The 24251-nt window shown below is 47.4% G+C and overlaps 1 long non-coding RNA gene across 1 annotated transcript; it reads right to left on the reverse strand.

Moving 5' to 3' along the window:
- Positions 1-12655: 12655 nt before the first annotated feature.
- LOC141386406 (uncharacterized) lies at positions 12656-18015 on the reverse strand. Its single transcript, XR_012408360.1, has 4 exons — positions 15334-18015; positions 14504-14779; positions 13674-13949; positions 12656-13119 (listed from the first exon to the last, which is right to left on the reverse strand). It is a non-coding gene; the product is annotated as an uncharacterized lncRNA (long non-coding RNA).
- Positions 18016-24251: the final 6236 nt, after the last annotated feature.

A 24251-nucleotide genomic window follows, 5' to 3' on the forward strand; every position in this document is an offset into this window, starting at 1 on the left:
GTTAGGAAGCCACGCCCACTGAGAAGTCTATATAAATGAGCTGATGTGAAGTATTCCAGCCATTCAGTTGCTCAAACTAGCCTGAGGAAGGAAAAGAAACTCCGAAACGTCGCGATCAGGTTTGAGCAGTACATTTAGGGCCTCCATTTCAAAACGCAAATGGGAGAGAGCCACATTATTTGATCTCATGGGAAAGTAAAATAAATGTATTAAGTCCACAAAGACAAAACTTTATTAATTTACAAAAATCGACCGCACTCTTCAACACATCTCTAAACCCAACCCGGGTGACCTTTCACACCTAAAACTTAACCCAAGTGCCTAGAGCCCTAAGACCAGGGACCCTAAGACCCCGAACCCTACCCAAACGCTGAATTAGCGTTACACACATACCTAAAACTTGGTGGGTAATTTTTTCACAGCAACTTGGTTGTGTTGCGGGCTGACGCTGGCCTTTCTCGATGTCGTTCGGATCCGTTCGGCCGACTCGGACGCCGCGGGCGTGGCGGGCAGTTGATGTCGATGGACCGTGCATAACCGGGGATGGACTCAGTCCAACCTCTGGATTTTTCCTCACCCTAACCCAGCCAGTGCCTCCAGCTCTGCACCTCGCCTGCTGCGGACGGGAACGCCGGCGGATCCATCGATGTCGGGGAAATGAGTCTCCAACTCGGAGCATTTAATAAATTGATGTCAAAAAGTACACAACAAGACAATAGAAAATGTAACGCTAAGTTTATGACGCACCACAAAGTGCCGATATTCAGTTTTGGGAAACATCGAGAAAAATCGAAACATCGAGAAAGTGTGAAAACAGAGAGAGAGAGAGTGTTAGGAAGCCACGCCCACTGAGAAGTCTATATAAATGAGCTGATGTGAAGTATTCCAGCCATTCAGTTGCTCAAACTAGCCTGAGGAAGGAAAAGAAACTCCGAAACGTCGCGATCAGGTTTGAGCAGTACATTTAGGGCCTCCATTTCAAAACGCAAATGGGAGAGAGCCACATTATTTGATCTCATGGGAAAGTAAAATAAATGTATTAAGTCCACAAAGACAAAACTTTATTAATTTACAAAAATCGACCGCACTCTTCAACACATCTCTAAACCCAACCCGGGTGACCTTTCACACCTAAAACTTAACCCAAGTGCCTAGAGCCCTAAGACCAGGGACCCTAAGACCCCGAACCCTACCCAAACGCTGAATTAGCGTTACACACATACCTAAAACTTGGTGGGTAATTTTTTCACAGCAACTTGGTTGTGTTGCGGGCTGACGCTGGCCTTTCTCGATGTCGTTCGGATCCGTTCGGCCGACTCGGACGCCGCGGGCGTGGCGGGCAGTTGATGTCGATGGACCGTGCATAACCGGGGATGGACTCAGTCCAACCTCTGGATTTTTCCTCACCCTAACCCAGCCAGTGCCTCCAGCTCTGCACCTCGCCTGCTGCGGACGGGAACGCCGGCGGATCCATCGATGTCGGGGAAATGAGTCTCCAACTCGGAGCATTTAATAAATTGATGTCAAAAAGTACACAACAAGACAATAGAAAATGTAACGCTAAGTTTATGACGCACCACAAAGTGCCGATATTCAGTTTTGGGAAACATCGAGAAAAATCGAAACATCGAGAAAGTGTGAAAACAGAGAGAGAGAGAGTGTTAGGAAGCCACGCCCACTGAGAAGTCTATATAAATGAGCTGATGTGAAGTATTCCAGCCATTCAGTTGCTCAAACTAGCCTGAGGAAGGAAAAGAAACTCCGAAACGTCGCGATCAGGTTTGAGCAGTACATTTAGGGCCTCCATTTCAAAACGCAAATGGGAGAGAGCCACATTATTTGATCTCATGGGAAAGTAAAATAAATGTATTAAGTCCACAAAGACAAAACTTTATTAATTTACAAAAATCGACCGCACTCTTCAACACATCTCTAAACCCAACCCGGGTGACCTTTCACACCTAAAACTTAACCCAAGTGCCTAGAGCCCTAAGACCAGGGACCCTAAGACCCCGAACCCTACCCAAACGCTGAATTAGCGTTACACACATACCTAAAACTTGGTGGGTAATTTTTTCACAGCAACTTGGTTGTGTTGCGGGCTGACGCTGGCCTTTCTCGATGTCGTTCGGATCCGTTCGGCCGACTCGGACGCCGCGGGCGTGGCGGGCAGTTGATGTCGATGGACCGTGCATAACCGGGGATGGACTCAGTCCAACCTCTGGATTTTTCCTCACCCTAACCCAGCCAGTGCCTCCAGCTCTGCACCTCGCCTGCTGCGGACGGGAACGCCGGCGGATCCATCGATGTCGGGGAAATGAGTCTCCAACTCGGAGCATTTAATAAATTGATGTCAAAAAGTACACAACAAGACAATAGAAAATGTAACGCTAAGTTTATGACGCACCACAAAGTGCCGATATTCAGTTTTGGGAAACATCGAGAAAAATCGAAACATCGAGAAAGTGTGAAAACAGAGAGAGAGAGAGTGTTAGGAAGCCACGCCCACTGAGAAGTCTATATAAATGAGCTGATGTGAAGTATTCCAGCCATTCAGTTGCTCAAACTAGCCTGAGGAAGGAAAAGAAACTCCGAAACGTCGCGATCAGGTTTGAGCAGTACATTTAGGGCCTCCATTTCAAAACGCAAATGGGAGAGAGCCACATTATTTGATCTCATGGGAAAGTAAAATAAATGTATTAAGTCCACAAAGACAAAACTTTATTAATTTACAAAAATCGACCGCACTCTTCAACACATCTCTAAACCCAACCCGGGTGACCTTTCACACCTAAAACTTAACCCAAGTGCCTAGAGCCCTAAGACCAGGGACCCTAAGACCCCGAACCCTACCCAAACGCTGAATTAGCGTTACACACATACCTAGAACTTGGTGGGTAATTTTTTCACAGCAACTTGGTTGTGTTGCGGGCTGACGCTGGCCTTTCTCGATGTCGTTCGGATCCGTTCGGCCGACTCGGACGCCGCGGGCGTGGCGGGCAGTTGATGTCGATGGACCGTGCATAACCGGGGATGGACTCAGTCCAACCTCTGGATTTTTCCTCACCCTAACCCAGCCAGTGCCTCCAGCTCTGCACCTCGCCTGCTGCGGACGGGAACGCCGGCGGATCCATCGATGTCGGGGAAATGAGTCTCCAACTCGGAGCATTTAATAAATTGATGTCAAAAAGTACACAACAAGACAATAGAAAATGTAACGCTAAGTTTATGACGCACCACAAAGTGCCGATATTCAGTTTTGGGAAACATCGAGAAAAATCGAAACATCGAGAAAGTGTGAAAACAGAGAGAGAGAGAGTGTTAGGAAGCCACGCCCACTGAGAAGTCTATATAAATGAGCTGATGTGAAGTATTCCAGCCATTCAGTTGCTCAAACTAGCCTGAGGAAGGAAAAGAAACTCCGAAACGTCGCGATCAGGTTTGAGCAGTACATTTAGGGCCTCCATTTCAAAACGCAAATGGGAGAGAGCCACATTATTTGATCTCATGGGAAAGTAAAATAAATGTATTAAGTCCACAAAGACAAAACTTTATTAATTTACAAAAATCGACCGCACTCTTCAACACATCTCTAAACCCAACCCGGGTGACCTTTCACACCTAAAACTTAACCCAAGTGCCTAGAGCCCTAAGACCAGGGACCCTAAGACCCCGAACCCTACCCAAACGCTGAATTAGCGTTACACACATACCTAAAACTTGGTGGGTAATTTTTTCACAGCAACTTGGTTGTGTTGCGGGCTGACGCTGGCCTTTCTCGATGTCGTTCGGATCCGTTCGGCCGACTCGGACGCCGCGGGCGTGGCGGGCAGTTGATGTCGATGGACCGTGCATAACCGGGGATGGACTCAGTCCAACCTCTGGATTTTTCCTCACCCTAACCCAGCCAGTGCCTCCAGCTCTGCACCTCGCCTGCTGCGGACGGGAACGCCGGCGGATCCATCGATGTCGGGGAAATGAGTCTCCAACTCGGAGCATTTAATAAATTGATGTCAAAAAGTACACAACAAGACAATAGAAAATGTAACGCTAAGTTTATGACGCACCACAAAGTGCCGATATTCAGTTTTGGGAAACATCGAGAAAAATCGAAACATCGAGAAAGTGTGAAAACAGAGAGAGAGAGAGTGTTAGGAAGCCACGCCCACTGAGAAGTCTATATAAATGAGCTGATGTGAAGTATTCCAGCCATTCAGTTGCTCAAACTAGCCTGAGGAAGGAAAAGAAACTCCGAAACGTCGCGATCAGGTTTGAGCAGTACATTTAGGGCCTCCATTTCAAAACGCAAATGGGAGAGAGCCACATTATTTGATCTCATGGGAAAGTAAAATAAATGTATTAAGTCCACAAAGACAAAACTTTATTAATTTACAAAAATCGACCGCACTCTTCAACACATCTCTAAACCCAACCCGGGTGACCTTTCACACCTAAAACTTAACCCAAGTGCCTAGAGCCCTAAGACCAGGGACCCTAAGACCCCGAACCCTACCCAAACGCTGAATTAGCGTTACACACATACCTAAAACTTGGTGGGTAATTTTTTCACAGCAACTTGGTTGTGTTGCGGGCTGACGCTGGCCTTTCTCGATGTCGTTCGGATCCGTTCGGCCGACTCGGACGCCGCGGGCGTGGCGGGCAGTTGATGTCGATGGACCGTGCATAACCGGGGATGGACTCAGTCCAACCTCTGGATTTTTCCTCACCCTAACCCAGCCAGTGCCTCCAGCTCTGCACCTCGCCTGCTGCGGACGGGAACGCCGGCGGATCCATCGATGTCGGGGAAATGAGTCTCCAACTCGGAGCATTTAATAAATTGATGTCAAAAAGTACACAACAAGACAATAGAAAATGTAACGCTAAGTTTATGACGCACCACAAAGTGCCGATATTCAGTTTTGGGAAACATCGAGAAAAATCGAAACATCGAGAAAGTGTGAAAACAGAGAGAGAGAGAGTGTTAGGAAGCCACGCCCACTGAGAAGTCTATATAAATGAGCTGATGTGAAGTATTCCAGCCATTCAGTTGCTCAAACTAGCCTGAGGAAGGAAAAGAAACTCCGAAACGTCGCGATCAGGTTTGAGCAGTACATTTAGGGCCTCCATTTCAAAACGCAAATGGGAGAGAGCCACATTATTTGATCTCATGGGAAAGTAAAATAAATGTATTAAGTCCACAAAGACAAAACTTTATTAATTTACAAAAATCGACCGCACTCTTCAACACATCTCTAAACCCAACCCGGGTGACCTTTCACACCTAAAACTTAACCCAAGTGCCTAGAGCCCTAAGACCAGGGACCCTAAGACCCCGAACCCTACCCAAACGCTGAATTAGCGTTACACACATACCTAAAACTTGGTGGGTAATTTTTTCACAGCAACTTGGTTGTGTTGCGGGCTGACGCTGGCCTTTCTCGATGTCGTTCGGATCCGTTCGGCCGACTCGGACGCCGCGGGCGTGGCGGGCAGTTGATGTCGATGGACCGTGCATAACCGGGGATGGACTCAGTCCAACCTCTGGATTTTTCCTCACCCTAACCCAGCCAGTGCCTCCAGCTCTGCACCTCGCCTGCTGCGGACGGGAACGCCGGCGGATCCATCGATGTCGGGGAAATGAGTCTCCAACTCGGAGCATTTAATAAATTGATGTCAAAAAGTACACAACAAGACAATAGAAAATGTAACGCTAAGTTTATGACGCACCACAAAGTGCCGATATTCAGTTTTGGGAAACATCGAGAAAAATCGAAACATCGAGAAAGTGTGAAAACAGAGAGAGAGAGAGTGTTAGGAAGCCACGCCCACTGAGAAGTCTATATAAATGAGCTGATGTGAAGTATTCCAGCCATTCAGTTGCTCAAACTAGCCTGAGGAAGGAAAAGAAACTCCGAAACGTCGCGATCAGGTTTGAGCAGTACATTTAGGGCCTCCATTTCAAAACGCAAATGGGAGAGAGCCACATTATTTGATCTCATGGGAAAGTAAAATAAATGTATTAAGTCCACAAAGACAAAACTTTATTAATTTACAAAAATCGACCGCACTCTTCAACACATCTCTAAACCCAACCCGGGTGACCTTTCACACCTAAAACTTAACCCAAGTGCCTAGAGCCCTAAGACCAGGGACCCTAAGACCCCGAACCCTACCCAAACGCTGAATTAGCGTTACACACATACCTAAAACTTGGTGGGTAATTTTTTCACAGCAACTTGGTTGTGTTGCGGGCTGACGCTGGCCTTTCTCGATGTCGTTCGGATCCGTTCGGCCGACTCGGACGCCGCGGGCGTGGCGGGCAGTTGATGTCGATGGACCGTGCATAACCGGGGATGGACTCAGTCCAACCTCTGGATTTTTCCTCACCCTAACCCAGCCAGTGCCTCCAGCTCTGCACCTCGCCTGCTGCGGACGGGAACGCCGGCGGATCCATCGATGTCGGGGAAATGAGTCTCCAACTCGGAGCATTTAATAAATTGATGTCAAAAAGTACACAACAAGACAATAGAAAATGTAACGCTAAGTTTATGACGCACCACAAAGTGCCGATATTCAGTTTTGGGAAACATCGAGAAAAATCGAAACATCGAGAAAGTGTGAAAACAGAGAGAGAGAGAGTGTTAGGAAGCCACGCCCACTGAGAAGTCTATATAAATGAGCTGATGTGAAGTATTCCAGCCATTCAGTTGCTCAAACTAGCCTGAGGAAGGAAAAGAAACTCCGAAACGTCGCGATCAGGTTTGAGCAGTACATTTAGGGCCTCCATTTCAAAACGCAAATGGGAGAGAGCCACATTATTTGATCTCATGGGAAAGTAAAATAAATGTATTAAGTCCACAAAGACAAAACTTTATTAATTTACAAAAATCGACCGCACTCTTCAACACATCTCTAAACCCAACCCGGGTGACCTTTCACACCTAAAACTTAACCCAAGTGCCTAGAGCCCTAAGACCAGGGACCCTAAGACCCCGAACCCTACCCAAACGCTGAATTAGCGTTACACACATACCTAAAACTTGGTGGGTAATTTTTTCACAGCAACTTGGTTGTGTTGCGGGCTGACGCTGGCCTTTCTCGATGTCGTTCGGATCCGTTCGGCCGACTCGGACGCCGCGGGCGTGGCGGGCAGTTGATGTCGATGGACCGTGCATAACCGGGGATGGACTCAGTCCAACCTCTGGATTTTTCCTCACCCTAACCCAGCCAGTGCCTCCAGCTCTGCACCTCGCCTGCTGCGGACGGGAACGCCGGCGGATCCATCGATGTCGGGGAAATGAGTCTCCAACTCGGAGCATTTAATAAATTGATGTCAAAAAGTACACAACAAGACAATAGAAAATGTAACGCTAAGTTTATGACGCACCACAAAGTGCCGATATTCAGTTTTGGGAAACATCGAGAAAAATCGAAACATCGAGAAAGTGTGAAAACAGAGAGAGAGAGAGTGTTAGGAAGCCACGCCCACTGAGAAGTCTATATAAATGAGCTGATGTGAAGTATTCCAGCCATTCAGTTGCTCAAACTAGCCTGAGGAAGGAAAAGAAACTCCGAAACGTCGCGATCAGGTTTGAGCAGTACATTTAGGGCCTCCATTTCAAAACGCAAATGGGAGAGAGCCACATTATTTGATCTCATGGGAAAGTAAAATAAATGTATTAAGTCCACAAAGACAAAACTTTATTAATTTACAAAAATCGACCGCACTCTTCAACACATCTCTAAACCCAACCCGGGTGACCTTTCACACCTAAAACTTAACCCAAGTGCCTAGAGCCCTAAGACCAGGGACCCTAAGACCCCGAACCCTACCCAAACGCTGAATTAGCGTTACACACATACCTAAAACTTGGTGGGTAATTTTTTCACAGCAACTTGGTTGTGTTGCGGGCTGACGCTGGCCTTTCTCGATGTCGTTCGGATCCGTTCGGCCGACTCGGACGCCGCGGGCGTGGCGGGCAGTTGATGTCGATGGACCGTGCATAACCGGGGATGGACTCAGTCCAACCTCTGGATTTTTCCTCACCCTAACCCAGCCAGTGCCTCCAGCTCTGCACCTCGCCTGCTGCGGACGGGAACGCCGGCGGATCCATCGATGTCGGGGAAATGAGTCTCCAACTCGGAGCATTTAATAAATTGATGTCAAAAAGTACACAACAAGACAATAGAAAATGTAACGCTAAGTTTATGACGCACCACAAAGTGCCGATATTCAGTTTTGGGAAACATCGAGAAAAATCGAAACATCGAGAAAGTGTGAAAACAGAGAGAGAGAGAGTGTTAGGAAGCCACGCCCACTGAGAAGTCTATATAAATGAGCTGATGTGAAGTATTCCAGCCATTCAGTTGCTCAAACTAGCCTGAGGAAGGAAAAGAAACTCCGAAACGTCGCGATCAGGTTTGAGCAGTACATTTAGGGCCTCCATTTCAAAACGCAAATGGGAGAGAGCCACATTATTTGATCTCATGGGAAAGTAAAATAAATGTATTAAGTCCACAAAGACAAAACTTTATTAATTTACAAAAATCGACCGCACTCTTCAACACATCTCTAAACCCAACCCGGGTGACCTTTCACACCTAAAACTTAACCCAAGTGCCTAGAGCCCTAAGACCAGGGACCCTAAGACCCCGAACCCTACCCAGACGCTGAATTAGCGTTACACACATACCTAAAACTTGGTGGGTAATTTTTTCACAGCAACTTGGTTGTGTTGCGGGCTGACGCTGGCCTTTCTCGATGTCGTTCGGATCCGTTCGGCCGACTCGGACGCCGCGGGCGTGGCGGGCAGTTGATGTCGATGGACCGTGCATAACCGGGGATGGACTCAGTCCAACCTCTGGATTTTTCCTCACCCTAACCCAGCCAGTGCCTCCAGCTCTGCACCTCGCCTGCTGCGGACGGGAACGCCGGCGGATCCATCGATGTCGGGGAAATGAGTCTCCAACTCGGAGCATTTAATAAATTGATGTCAAAAAGTACACAACAAGACAATAGAAAATGTAACGCTAAGTTTATGACGCACCACAAAGTGCCGATATTCAGTTTTGGGAAACATCGAGAAAAATCGAAACATCGAGAAAGTGTGAAAACAGAGAGAGAGAGAGTGTTAGGAAGCCACGCCCACTGAGAAGTCTATATAAATGAGCTGATGTGAAGTATTCCAGCCATTCAGTTGCTCAAACTAGCCTGAGGAAGGAAAAGAAACTCCGAAACGTCGCGATCAGGTTTGAGCAGTACATTTAGGGCCTCCATTTCAAAACGCAAATGGGAGAGAGCCACATTATTTGATCTCATGGGAAAGTAAAATAAATGTATTAAGTCCACAAAGACAAAACTTTATTAATTTACAAAAATCGACCGCACTCTTCAACACATCTCTAAACCCAACCCGGGTGACCTTTCACACCTAAAACTTAACCCAAGTGCCTAGAGCCCTAAGACCAGGGACCCTAAGACCCCGAACCCTACCCAGACGCTGAATTAGCGTTACACACATACCTAAAACTTGGTGGGTAATTTTTTCACAGCAACTTGGTTGTGTTGCGGGCTGACGCTGGCCTTTCTCGATGTCGTTCGGATCCGTTCGGCCGACTCGGACGCCGCGGGCGTGGCGGGCAGTTGATGTCGATGGACCGTGCATAACCGGGGATGGACTCAGTCCAACCTCTGGATTTTTCCTCACCCTAACCCAGCCAGTGCCTCCAGCTCTGCACCTCGCCTGCTGCGGACGGGAACGCCGGCGGATCCATCGATGTCGGGGAAATGAGTCTCCAACTCGGAGCATTTAATAAATTGATGTCAAAAAGTACACAACAAGACAATAGAAAATGTAACGCTAAGTTTATGACGCACCACAAAGTGCCGATATTCAGTTTTGGGAAACATCGAGAAAAATCGAAACATCGAGAAAGTGTGAAAACAGAGAGAGAGAGAGTGTTAGGAAGCCACGCCCACTGAGAAGTCTATATAAATGAGCTGATGTGAAGTATTCCAGCCATTCAGTTGCTCAAACTAGCCTGAGGAAGGAAAAGAAACTCCGAAACGTCGCGATCAGGTTTGAGCAGTACATTTAGGGCCTCCATTTCAAAACGCAAATGGGAGAGAGCCACATTATTTGATCTCATGGGAAAGTAAAATAAATGTATTAAGTCCACAAAGACAAAACTTTATTAATTTACAAAAATCGACCGCACTCTTCAACACATCTCTAAACCCAACCCGGGTGACCTTTCACACCTAAAACTTAACCCAAGTGCCTAGAGCCCTAAGACCAGGGACCCTAAGACCCCGAACCCTACCCAAACGCTGAATTAGCGTTACACACATACCTAAAACTTGGTGGGTAATTTTTTCACAGCAACTTGGTTGTGTTGCGGGCTGACGCTGGCCTTTCTCGATGTCGTTCGGATCCGTTCGGCCGACTCGGACGCCGCGGGCGTGGCGGGCAGTTGATGTCGATGGACCGTGCATAACCGGGGATGGACTCAGTCCAACCTCTGGATTTTTCCTCACCCTAACCCAGCCAGTGCCTCCAGCTCTGCACCTCGCCTGCTGCGGACGGGAACGCCGGCGGATCCATCGATGTCGGGGAAATGAGTCTCCAACTCGGAGCATTTAATAAATTGATGTCAAAAAGTACACAACAAGACAATAGAAAATGTAACGCTAAGTTTATGACGCACCACAAAGTGCCGATATTCAGTTTTGGGAAACATCGAGAAAAATCGAAACATCGAGAAAGTGTGAAAACAGAGAGAGAGAGAGTGTTAGGAAGCCACGCCCACTGAGAAGTCTATATAAATGAGCTGATGTGAAGTATTCCAGCCATTCAGTTGCTCAAACTAGCCTGAGGAAGGAAAAGAAACTCCGAAACGTCGCGATCAGGTTTGAGCAGTACATTTAGGGCCTCCATTTCAAAACGCAAATGGGAGAGAGCCACATTATTTGATCTCATGGGAAAGTAAAATAAATGTATTAAGTCCACAAAGACAAAACTTTATTAATTTACAAAAATCGACCGCACTCTTCAACACATCTCTAAACCCAACCCGGGTGACCTTTCACACCTAAAACTTAACCCAAGTGCCTAGAGCCCTAAGACCAGGGACCCTAAGACCCCGAACCCTACCCAAACGCTGAATTAGCGTTACACACATACCTAGAACTTGGTGGGTAATTTTTTCACAGCAACTTGGTTGTGTTGCGGGCTGACGCTGGCCTTTCTCGATGTCGTTCGGATCCGTTCGGCCGACTCGGACGCCGCGGGCGTGGCGGGCAGTTGATGTCGATGGACCGTGCATAACCGGGGATGGACTCAGTCCAACCTCTGGATTTTTCCTCACCCTAACCCAGCCAGTGCCTCCAGCTCTGCACCTCGCCTGCTGCGGACGGGAACGCCGGCGGATCCATCGATGTCGGGGAAATGAGTCTCCAACTCGGAGCATTTAATAAATTGATGTCAAAAAGTACACAACAAGACAATAGAAAATGTAACGCTAAGTTTATGACGCACCACAAAGTGCCGATATTCAGTTTTGGGAAACATCGAGAAAAATCGAAACATCGAGAAAGTGTGAAAACAGAGAGAGAGAGAGTGTTAGGAAGCCACGCCCACTGAGAAGTCTATATAAATGAGCTGATGTGAAGTATTCCAGCCATTCAGTTGCTCAAACTAGCCTGAGGAAGGAAAAGAAACTCCGAAACGTCGCGATCAGGTTTGAGCAGTACATTTAGGGCCTCCATTTCAAAACGCAAATGGGAGAGAGCCACATTATTTGATCTCATGGGAAAGTAAAATAAATGTATTAAGTCCACAAAGACAAAACTTTATTAATTTACAAAAATCGACCGCACTCTTCAACACATCTCTAAACCCAACCCGGGTGACCTTTCACACCTAAAACTTAACCCAAGTGCCTAGAGCCCTAAGACCAGGGACCCTAAGACCCCGAACCCTACCCAAACGCTGAATTAGCGTTACACACATACCTAAAACTTGGTGGGTAATTTTTTCACAGCAACTTGGTTGTGTTGCGGGCTGACGCTGGCCTTTCTCGATGTCGTTCGGATCCGTTCGGCCGACTCGGACGCCGCGGGCGTGGCGGGCAGTTGATGTCGATGGACCGTGCATAACCGGGGATGGACTCAGTCCAACCTCTGGATTTTTCCTCACCCTAACCCAGCCAGTGCCTCCAGCTCTGCACCTCGCCTGCTGCGGACGGGAACGCCGGCGGATCCATCGATGTCGGGGAAATGAGTCTCCAACTCGGAGCATTTAATAAATTGATGTCAAAAAGTACACAACAAGACAATAGAAAATGTAACGCTAAGTTTATGACGCACCACAAAGTGCCGATATTCAGTTTTGGGAAACATCGAGAAAAATCGAAACATCGAGAAAGTGTGAAAACAGAGAGAGAGAGAGTGTTAGGAAGCCACGCCCACTGAGAAGTCTATATAAATGAGCTGATGTGAAGTATTCCAGCCATTCAGTTGCTCAAACTAGCCTGAGGAAGGAAAAGAAACTCCGAAACGTCGCGATCAGGTTTGAGCAGTACATTTAGGGCCTCCATTTCAAAACGCAAATGGGAGAGAGCCACATTATTTGATCTCATGGGAAAGTAAAATAAATGTATTAAGTCCACAAAGACAAAACTTTATTAATTTACAAAAATCGACCGCACTCTTCAACACATCTCTAAACCCAACCCGGGTGACCTTTCACACCTAAAACTTAACCCAAGTGCCTAGAGCCCTAAGACCAGGGACCCTAAGACCCCGAACCCTACCCAAACGCTGAATTAGCGTTACACACATACCTAAAACTTGGTGGGTAATTTTTTCACAGCAACTTGGTTGTGTTGCGGGCTGACGCTGGCCTTTCTCGATGTCGTTCGGATCCGTTCGGCCGACTCGGACGCCGCGGGCGTGGCGGGCAGTTGATGTCGATGGACCGTGCATAACCGGGGATGGACTCAGTCCAACCTCTGGATTTTTCCTCACCCTAACCCAGCCAGTGCCTCCAGCTCTGCACCTCGCCTGCTGCGGACGGGAACGCCGGCGGATCCATCGATGTCGGGGAAATGAGTCTCCAACTCGGAGCATTTAATAAATTGATGTCAAAAAGTACACAACAAGACAATAGAAAATGTAACGCTAAGTTTATGACGCACCACAAAGTGCCGATATTCAGTTTTGGGAAACATCGAGAAAAATCGAAACATCGAGAAAGTGTGAAAACAGAGAGAGAGAGAGTGTTAGGAAGCCACGCCCACTGAGAAGTCTATATAAATGAGCTGATGTGAAGTATTCCAGCCATTCAGTTGCTCAAACTAGCCTGAGGAAGGAAAAGAAACTCCGAAACGTCGCGATCAGGTTTGAGCAGTACATTTAGGGCCTCCATTTCAAAACGCAAATGGGAGAGAGCCACATTATTTGATCTCATGGGAAAGTAAAATAAATGTATTAAGTCCACAAAGACAAAACTTTATTAATTTACAAAAATCGACCGCACTCTTCAACACATCTCTAAACCCAACCCGGGTGACCTTTCACACCTAAAACTTAACCCAAGTGCCTAGAGCCCTAAGACCAGGGACCCTAAGACCCCGAACCCTACCCAAACGCTGAATTAGCGTTACACACATACCTAAAACTTGGTGGGTAATTTTTTCACAGCAACTTGGTTGTGTTGCGGGCTGACGCTGGCCTTTCTCGATGTCGTTCGGATCCGTTCGGCCGACTCGGACGCCGCGGGCGTGGCGGGCAGTTGATGTCGATGGACCGTGCATAACCGGGGATGGACTCAGTCCAACCTCTGGATTTTTCCTCACCCTAACCCAGCCAGTGCCTCCAGCTCTGCACCTCGCCTGCTGCGGACGGGAACGCCGGCGGATCCATCGATGTCGGGGAAATGAGTCTCCAACTCGGAGCATTTAATAAATTGATGTCAAAAAGTACACAACAAGACAATAGAAAATGTAACGCTAAGTTTATGACGCACCACAAAGTGCCGATATTCAGTTTTGGGAAACATCGAGAAAAATCGAAACATCGAGAAAGTGTGAAAACAGAGAGAGAGAGAGTGTTAGGAAGCCACGCCCACTGAGAAGTCTATATAAATGAGCTGATGTGAAGTATTCCAGCCATTCAGTTGCTCAAACTAGCCTGAGGAAGGAAAAGAAACTCCGAAACGTCGCGATCAGGTTTGAGCAGTACATTTAGGGCCTCCATTTCAAAACGCAAATGGGAGAGAGCCACATTATTTGATCTCATGGGAAAGTAAAATAAATGTATTAAGTCCACAAAGACAAAACTTTATTAATTTACAAAAATCGACCGCACTCTTCAACACATCTCTAAACCCAACCCGGGTGACCTTTCACACCTAAAACTTAACCCAAGTGCCTAGAGCCCTAAGACCAGGGACCCTAAGACCCCGAACCCTACCCAAACGCTGAATTAGCGTTACACACATACCTAAAACTTGGTGGGTAATTTTTTCACAGCAACTTGGTTGTGTTGCGGGCTGACGCTGGCCTTTCTCGATGTCGTTCGGATCCGTTCGGCCGACTCGGACGCCGCGGGCGTGGCGGGCAGTTGATGTCGATGGACCGTGCATAACCGGGGATGGACTCAGTCCAACCTCTGGATTTTTCCTCACCCTAACCCAGCCAGTGCCTCCAGCTCTGCACCTCGCCTGCTGCGGACGGGAACGCCGGCGGATCCATCGATGTCGGGGAAATGAGTCTCCAACTCGGAGCATTTAATAAATTGATGTCAAAAAGTACACAACAAGACAATAGAAAATGTAACGCTAAGTTTATGACGCACCACAAAGTGCCGATATTCAGTTTTGGGAAACATCGAGAAAAATCGAAACATCGAGAAAGTGTGAAAACAGAGAGAGAGAGAGTGTTAGGAAGCCACGCCCACTGAGAAGTCTATATAAATGAGCTGATGTGAAGTATTCCAGCCATTCAGTTGCTCAAACTAGCCTGAGGAAGGAAAAGAAACTCCGAAACGTCGCGATCAGGTTTGAGCAGTACATTTAGGGCCTCCATTTCAAAACGCAAATGGGAGAGAGCCACATTATTTGATCTCATGGGAAAGTAAAATAAATGTATTAAGTCCACAAAGACAAAACTTTATTAATTTACAAAAATCGACCGCACTCTTCAACACATCTCTAAACCCAACCCGGGTGACCTTTCACACCTAAAACTTAACCCAAGTGCCTAGAGCCCTAAGACCAGGGACCCTAAGACCCCGAACCCTACCCAAACGCTGAATTAGCGTTACACACATACCTAAAACTTGGTGGGTAATTTTTTCACAGCAACTTGGTTGTGTTGCGGGCTGACGCTGGCCTTTCTCGATGTCGTTCGGATCCGTTCGGCCGACTCGGACGCCGCGGGCGTGGCGGGCAGTTGATGTCGATGGACCGTGCATAACCGGGGATGGACTCAGTCCAACCTCTGGATTTTTCCTCACCCTAACCCAGCCAGTGCCTCCAGCTCTGCACCTCGCCTGCTGCGGACGGGAACGCCGGCGGATCCATCGATGTCGGGGAAATGAGTCTCCAACTCGGAGCATTTAATAAATTGATGTCAAAAAGTACACAACAAGACAATAGAAAATGTAACGCTAAGTTTATGACGCACCACAAAGTGCCGATATTCAGTTTTGGGAAACATCGAGAAAAATCGAAACATCGAGAAAGTGTGAAAACAGAGAGAGAGAGAGTGTTAGGAAGCCACGCCCACTGAGAAGTCTATATAAATGAGCTGATGTGAAGTATTCCAGCCATTCAGTTGCTCAAACTAGCCTGAGGAAGGAAAAGAAACTCCGAAACGTCGCGATCAGGTTTGAGCAGTACATTTAGGGCCTCCATTTCAAAACGCAAATGGGAGAGAGCCACATTATTTGATCTCATGGGAAAGTAAAATAAATGTATTAAGTCCACAAAGACAAAACTTTATTAATTTACAAAAATCGACCGCACTCTTCAACACATCTCTAAACCCAACCCGGGTGACCTTTCACACCTAAAACTTAACCCAAGTGCCTAGAGCCCTAAGACCAGGGACCCTAAGACCCCGAACCCTACCCAAACGCTGAATTAGCGTTACACACATACCTAAAACTTGGTGGGTAATTTTTTCACAGCAACTTGGTTGTGTTGCGGGCTGACGCTGGCCTTTCTCGATGTCGTTCGGATCCGTTCGGCCGACTCGGACGCCGCGGGCGTGGCGGGCAGTTGATGTCGATGGACCGTGCATAACCGGGGATGGACTCAGTCCAACCTCTGGATTTTTCCTCACCCTAACCCAGCCAGTGCCTCCAGCTCTGCACCTCGCCTGCTGCGGACGGGAACGCCGGCGGATCCATCGATGTCGGGGAAATGAGTCTCCAACTCGGAGCATTTAATAAATTGATGTCAAAAAGTACACAACAAGACAATAGAAAATGTAACGCTAAGTTTATGACGCACCACAAAGTGCCGATATTCAGTTTTGGGAAACATCGAGAAAAATCGAAACATCGAGAAAGTGTGAAAACAGAGAGAGAGAGAGTGTTAGGAAGCCACGCCCACTGAGAAGTCTATATAAATGAGCTGATGTGAAGTATTCCAGCCATTCAGTTGCTCAAACTAGCCTGAGGAAGGAAAAGAAACTCCGAAACGTCGCGATCAGGTTTGAGCAGTACATTTAGGGCCTCCATTTCAAAACGCAAATGGGAGAGAGCCACATTATTTGATCTCATGGGAAAGTAAAATAAATGTATTAAGTCCACAAAGACAAAACTTTATTAATTTACAAAAATCGACCGCACTCTTCAACACATCTCTAAACCCAACCCGGGTGACCTTTCACACCTAAAACTTAACCCAAGTGCCTAGAGCCCTAAGACCAGGGACCCTAAGACCCCGAACCCTACCCAAACGCTGAATTAGCGTTACACACATACCTAAAACTTGGTGGGTAATTTTTTCACAGCAACTTGGTTGTGTTGCGGGCTGACGCTGGCCTTTCTCGATGTCGTTCGGATCCGTTCGGCCGACTCGGACGCCGCGGGCGTGGCGGGCAGTTGATGTCGATGGACCGTGCATAACCGGGGATGGACTCAGTCCAACCTCTGGATTTTTCCTCACCCTAACCCAGCCAGTGCCTCCAGCTCTGCACCTCGCCTGCTGCGGACGGGAACGCCGGCGGATCCATCGATGTCGGGGAAATGAGTCTCCAACTCGGAGCATTTAATAAATTGATGTCAAAAAGTACACAACAAGACAATAGAAAATGTAACGCTAAGTTTATGACGCACCACAAAGTGCCGATATTCAGTTTTGGGAAACATCGAGAAAAATCGAAACATCGAGAAAGTGTGAAAACAGAGAGAGAGAGAGTGTTAGGAAGCCACGCCCACTGAGAAGTCTATATAAATGAGCTGATGTGAAGTATTCCAGCCATTCAGTTGCTCAAACTAGCCTGAGGAAGGAAAAGAAACTCCGAAACGTCGCGATCAGGTTTGAGCAGTACATTTAGGGCCTCCATTTCAAAACGCAAATGGGAGAGAGCCACATTATTTGATCTCATGGGAAAGTAAAATAAATGTATTAAGTCCACAAAGACAAAACTTTATTAATTTACAAAAATCGACCGCACTCTTCAACACATCTCTAAACCCAACCCGGGTGACCTTTCACACCTAAAACTTAACCCAAGTGCCTAGAGCCCTAAGACCAGGGACCCTAAGACCCCGAACCCTACCCAAACGCTGAATTAGCGTTACACACATACCTAAAACTTGGTGGGTAATTTTTTCACAGCAACTTGGTTGTGTTGCGGGCTGACGCTGGCCTTTCTCGATGTCGTTCGGATCCGTTCGGCCGACTCGGACGCCGCGGGCGTGGCGGGCAGTTGATGTCGATGGACCGTGCATAACCGGGGATGGACTCAGTCCAACCTCTGGATTTTTCCTCACCCTAACCCAGCCAGTGCCTCCAGCTCTGCACCTCGCCTGCTGCGGACGGGAACGCCGGCGGATCCATCGATGTCGGGGAAATGAGTCTCCAACTCGGAGCATTTAATAAATTGATGTCAAAAAGTACACAACAAGACAATAGAAAATGTAACGCTAAGTTTATGACGCACCACAAAGTGCCGATATTCAGTTTTGGGAAACATCGAGAAAAATCGAAACATCGAGAAAGTGTGAAAACAGAGAGAGAGAGAGTGTTAGGAAGCCACGCCCACTGAGAAGTCTATATAAATGAGCTGATGTGAAGTATTCCAGCCATTCAGTTGCTCAAACTAGCCTGAGGAAGGAAAAGAAACTCCGAAACGTCGCGATCAGGTTTGAGCAGTACATTTAGGGCCTCCATTTCAAAACGCAAATGGGAGAGAGCCACATTATTTGATCTCATGGGAAAGTAAAATAAATGTATTAAGTCCACAAAGACAAAACTTTATTAATTTACAAAAATCGACCGCACTCTTCAACACATCTCTAAACCCAACCCGGGTGACCTTTCACACCTAAAACTTAACCCAAGTGCCTAGAGCCCTAAGACCAGGGACCCTAAGACCCCGAACCCTACCCAAACGCTGAATTAGCGTTACACACATACCTAAAACTTGGTGGGTAATTTTTTCACAGCAACTTGGTTGTGTTGCGGGCTGACGCTGGCCTTTCTCGATGTCGTTCGGATCCGTTCGGCCGACTCGGACGCCGCGGGCGTGGCGGGCAGTTGATGTCGATGGACCGTGCATAACCGGGGATGGACTCAGTCCAACCTCTGGATTTTTCCTCACCCTAACCCAGCCAGTGCCTCCAGCTCTGCACCTCGCCTGCTGCGGACGGGAACGCCGGCGGATCCATCGATGTCGGGGAAATGAGTCTCCAACTCGGAGCATTTAATAAATTGATGTCAAAAAGTACACAACAAGACAATAGAAAATGTAACGCTAAGTTTATGACGCACCACAAAGTGCCGATATTCAGTTTTGGGAAACATCGAGAAAAATCGAAACATCGAGAAAGTGTGAAAACAGAGAGAGAGAGAGTGTTAGGAAGCCACGCCCACTGAGAAGTCTATATAAATGAGCTGATGTGAAGTATTCCAGCCATTCAGTTGCTCAAACTAGCCTGAGGAAGGAAAAGAAACTCCGAAACGTCGCGATCAGGTTTGAGCAGTACATTTAGGGCCTCCATTTCAAAACGCAAATGGGAGAGAGCCACATTATTTGATCTCATGGGAAAGTAAAATAAATGTATTAAGTCCACAAAGACAAAACTTTATTAATTTACAAAAATCGACCGCACTCTTCAACACATCTCTAAACCCAACCCGGGTGACCTTTCACACCTAAAACTTAACCCAAGTGCCTAGAGCCCTAAGACCAGGGACCCTAAGACCCCGAACCCTACCCAAACGCTGAATTAGCGTTACACACATACCTAGAACTTGGTGGGTAATTTTTTCACAGCAACTTGGTTGTGTTGCGGGCTGACGCTGGCCTTTCTCGATGTCGTTCGGATCCGTTCGGCCGACTCGGACGCCGCGGGCGTGGCGGGCAGTTGATGTCGATGGACCGTGCATAACCGGGGATGGACTCAGTCCAACCTCTGGATTTTTCCTCACCCTAACCCAGCCAGTGCCTCCAGCTCTGCACCTCGCCTGCTGCGGACGGGAACGCCGGCGGATCCATCGATGTCGGGGAAATGAGTCTCCAACTCGGAGCATTTAATAAATTGATGTCAAAAAGTACACAACAAGACAATAGAAAATGTAACGCTAAGTTTATGACGCACCACAAAGTGCCGATATTCAGTTTTGGGAAACATCGAGAAAAATCGAAACATCGAGAAAGTGTGAAAACAGAGAGAGAGAGAGTGTTAGGAAGCCACGCCCACTGAGAAGTCTATATAAATGAGCTGATGTGAAGTATTCCAGCCATTCAGTTGCTCAAACTAGCCTGAGGAAGGAAAAGAAACTCCGAAACGTCGCGATCAGGTTTGAGCAGTACATTTAGGGCCTCCATTTCAAAACGCAAATGGGAGAGAGCCACATTATTTGATCTCATGGGAAAGTAAAATAAATGTATTAAGTCCACAAAGACAAAACTTTATTAATTTACAAAAATCGACCGCACTCTTCAACACATCTCTAAACCCAACCCGGGTGACCTTTCACACCTAAAACTTAACCCAAGTGCCTAGAGCCCTAAGACCAGGGACCCTAAGACCCCGAACCCTACCCAAACGCTGAATTAGCGTTACACACATACCTAAAACTTGGTGGGTAATTTTTTCACAGCAACTTGGTTGTGTTGCGGGCTGACGCTGGCCTTTCTCGATGTCGTTCGGATCCGTTCGGCCGACTCGGACGCCGCGGGCGTGGCGGGCAGTTGATGTCGATGGACCGTGCATAACCGGGGATGGACTCAGTCCAACCTCTGGATTTTTCCTCACCCTAACCCAGCCAGTGCCTCCAGCTCTGCACCTCGCCTGCTGCGGACGGGAACGCCGGCGGATCCATCGATGTCGGGGAAATGAGTCTCCAACTCGGAGCATTTAATAAATTGATGTCAAAAAGTACACAACAAGACAATAGAAAATGTAACGCTAAGTTTATGACGCACCACAAAGTGCCGATATTCAGTTTTGGGAAACATCGAGAAAAATCGAAACATCGAGAAAGTGTGAAAACAGAGAGAGAGAGAGTGTTAGGAAGCCACGCCCACTGAGAAGTCTATATAAATGAGCTGATGTGAAGTATTCCAGCCATTCAGTTGCTCAAACTAGCCTGAGGAAGGAAAAGAAACTCCGAAACGTCGCGATCAGGTTTGAGCAGTACATTTAGGGCCTCCATTTCAAAACGCAAATGGGAGAGAGCCACATTATTTGATCTCATGGGAAAGTAAAATAAATGTATTAAGTCCACAAAGACAAAACTTTATTAATTTACAAAAATCGACCGCACTCTTCAACACATCTCTAAACCCAACCCGGGTGACCTTTCACACCTAAAACTTAACCCAAGTGCCTAGAGCCCTAAGACCAGGGACCCTAAGACCCCGAACCCTACCCAAACGCTGAATTAGCGTTACACACATACCTAAAACTTGGTGGGTAATTTTTTCACAGCAACTTGGTTGTGTTGCGGGCTGACGCTGGCCTTTCTCGATGTCGTTCGGATCCGTTCGGCCGACTCGGACGCCGCGGGCGTGGCGGGCAGTTGATGTCGATGGACCGTGCATAACCGGGGATGGACTCAGTCCAACCTCTGGATTTTTCCTCACCCTAACCCAGCCAGTGCCTCCAGCTCTGCACCTCGCCTGCTGCGGACGGGAACGCCGGCGGATCCATCGATGTCGGGGAAATGAGTCTCCAACTCGGAGCATTTAATAAATTGATGTCAAAAAGTACACAACAAGACAATAGAAAATGTAACGCTAAGTTTATGACGCACCACAAAGTGCCGATATTCAGTTTTGGGAAACATCGAGAAAAATCGAAACATCGAGAAAGTGTGAAAACAGAGAGAGAGAGAGTGTTAGGAAGCCACGCCCACTGAGAAGTCTATATAAATGAGCTGATGTGAAGTATTCCAGCCATTCAGTTGCTCAAACTAGCCTGAGGAAGGAAAAGAAACTCCGAAACGTCGCGATCAGGTTTGAGCAGTACATTTAGGGCCTCCATTTCAAAACGCAAATGGGAGAGAGCCACATTATTTGATCTCATGGGAAAGTAAAATAAATGTATTAAGTCCACAAAGACAAAACTTTATTAATTTACAAAAATCGACCGCACTCTTCAACACATCTCTAAACCCAACCCGGGTGACCTTTCACACCTAAAACTTAACCCAAGTGCCTAGAGCCCTAAGACCAGGGACCCTAAGACCCCGAACCCTACCCAAACGCTGAATTAGCGTTACACACATACCTAAAACTTGGTGGGTAATTTTTTCACAGCAACTTGGTTGTGTTGCGGGCTGACGCTGGCCTTTCTCGATGTCGTTCGGATCCGTTCGGCCGACTCGGACGCCGCGGGCGTGGCGGGCAGTTGATGTCGATGGACCGTGCATAACCGGGGATGGACTCAGTCCAACCTCTGGATTTTTCCTCACCCTAACCCAGCCAGTGCCTCCAGCTCTGCACCTCGCCTGCTGCGGACGGGAACGCCGGCGGATCCATCGATGTCGGGGAAATGAGTCTCCAACTCGGAGCATTTAATAAATTGATGTCAAAAAGTACACAACAAGACAATAGAAAATGTAACGCTAAGTTTATGACGCACCACAAAGTGCCGATATTCAGTTTTGGGAAACATCGAGAAAAATCGAAACATCGAGAAAGTGTGAAAACAGAGAGAGAGAGAGTGTTAGGAAGCCACGCCCACTGAGAAGTCTATATAAATGAGCTGATGTGAAGTATTCCAGCCATTCAGTTGCTCAAACTAGCCTGAGGAAGGAAAAGAAACTCCGAAACGTCGCGATCAGGTTTGAGCAGTACATTTAGGGCCTCCATTTCAAAACGCAAATGGGAGAGAGCCACATTATTTGATCTCATGGGAAAGTAAAATAAATGTATTAAGTCCACAAAGACAAAACTTTATTAATTTACAAAAATCGACCGCACTCTTCAACACATCTCTAAACCCAACCCGGGTGACCTTTCACACCTAAAACTTAACCCAAGTGCCTAGAGCCCTAAGACCAGGGACCCTAAGACCCCGAACCCTACCCAAACGCTGAATTAGCGTTACACACATACCTAAAACTTGGTGGGTAATTTTTTCACAGCAACTTGGTTGTGTTGCGGGCTGACGCTGGCCTTTCTCGATGTCGTTCGGATCCGTTCGGCCGACTCGGACGCCGCGGGCGTGGCGGGCAGTTGATGTCGATGGACCGTGCATAACCGGGGATGGACTCAGTCCAACCTCTGGATTTTTCCTCACCCTAACCCAGCCAGTGCCTCCAGCTCTGCACCTCGCCTGCTGCGGACGGGAACGCCGGCGGATCCATCGATGTCGGGGAAATGAGTCTCCAACTCGGAGCATTTAATAAATTGATGTCAAAAAGTACACAACAAGACAATAGAAAATGTAACGCTAAGTTTATGACGCACCACAAAGTGCCGATATTCAGTTTTGGGAAACATCGAGAAAAATCGAAACATCGAGAAAGTGTGAAAACAGAGAGAGAGAGAGTGTTAGGAAGCCACGCCCACTGAGAAGTCTATATAAATGAGCTGATGTGAAGTATTCCAGCCATTCAGTTGCTCAAACTAGCCTGAGGAAGGAAAAGAAACTCCGAAACGTCGCGATCAGGTTTGAGCAGTACATTTAGGGCCTCCATTTCAAAACGCAAATGGGAGAGAGCCACATTATTTGATCTCATGGGAAAGTAAAATAAATGTATTAAGTCCACAAAGACAAAACTTTATTAATTTACAAAAATCGACCGCACTCTTCAACACATCTCTAAACCCAACCCGGGTGACCTTTCACACCTAAAACTTAACCCAAGTGCCTAGAGCCCTAAGACCAGGGACCCTAAGACCCCGAACCCTACCCAAACGCTGAATTAGCGTTACACACATACCTAAAACTTGGTGGGTAATTTTTTCACAGCAACTTGGTTGTGTTGCGGGCTGACGCTGGCCTTTCTCGATGTCGTTCGGATCCGTTCGGCCGACTCGGACGCCGCGGGCGTGGCGGGCAGTTGATGTCGATGGACCGTGCATAACCGGGGATGGACTCAGTCCAACCTCTGGATTTTTCCTCACCCTAACCCAGCCAGTGCCTCCAGCTCTGCACCTCGCCTGCTGCGGACGGGAACGCCGGCGGATCCATCGATGTCGGGGAAATGAGTCTCCAACTCGGAGCATTTAATAAATTGATGTCAAAAAGTACACAACAAGACAATAGAAAATGTAACGCTAAGTTTATGACGCACCACAAAGTGCCGATATTCAGTTTTGGGAAACATCGAGAAAAATCGAAACATCGAGAAAGTGTGAAAACAGAGAGAGAGAGAGTGTTAGGAAGCCACGCCCACTGAGAAGTCTATATAAATGAGCTGATGTGAAGTATTCCAGCCATTCAGTTGCTCAAACTAGCCTGAGGAAGGAAAAGAAACTCCGAAACGTCGCGATCAGGTTTGAGCAGTACATTTAGGGCCTCCATTTCAAAACGCAAATGGGAGAGAGCCACATTATTT

The sequence above is a fragment of the Danio rerio genome, chromosome 6 (assembly GCF_049306965.1).
Source record: "Danio rerio strain Tuebingen ecotype United States chromosome 6, GRCz12tu, whole genome shotgun sequence".
Taxonomy (NCBI): Eukaryota; Metazoa; Chordata; class Actinopteri; order Cypriniformes; family Danionidae; genus Danio; species Danio rerio.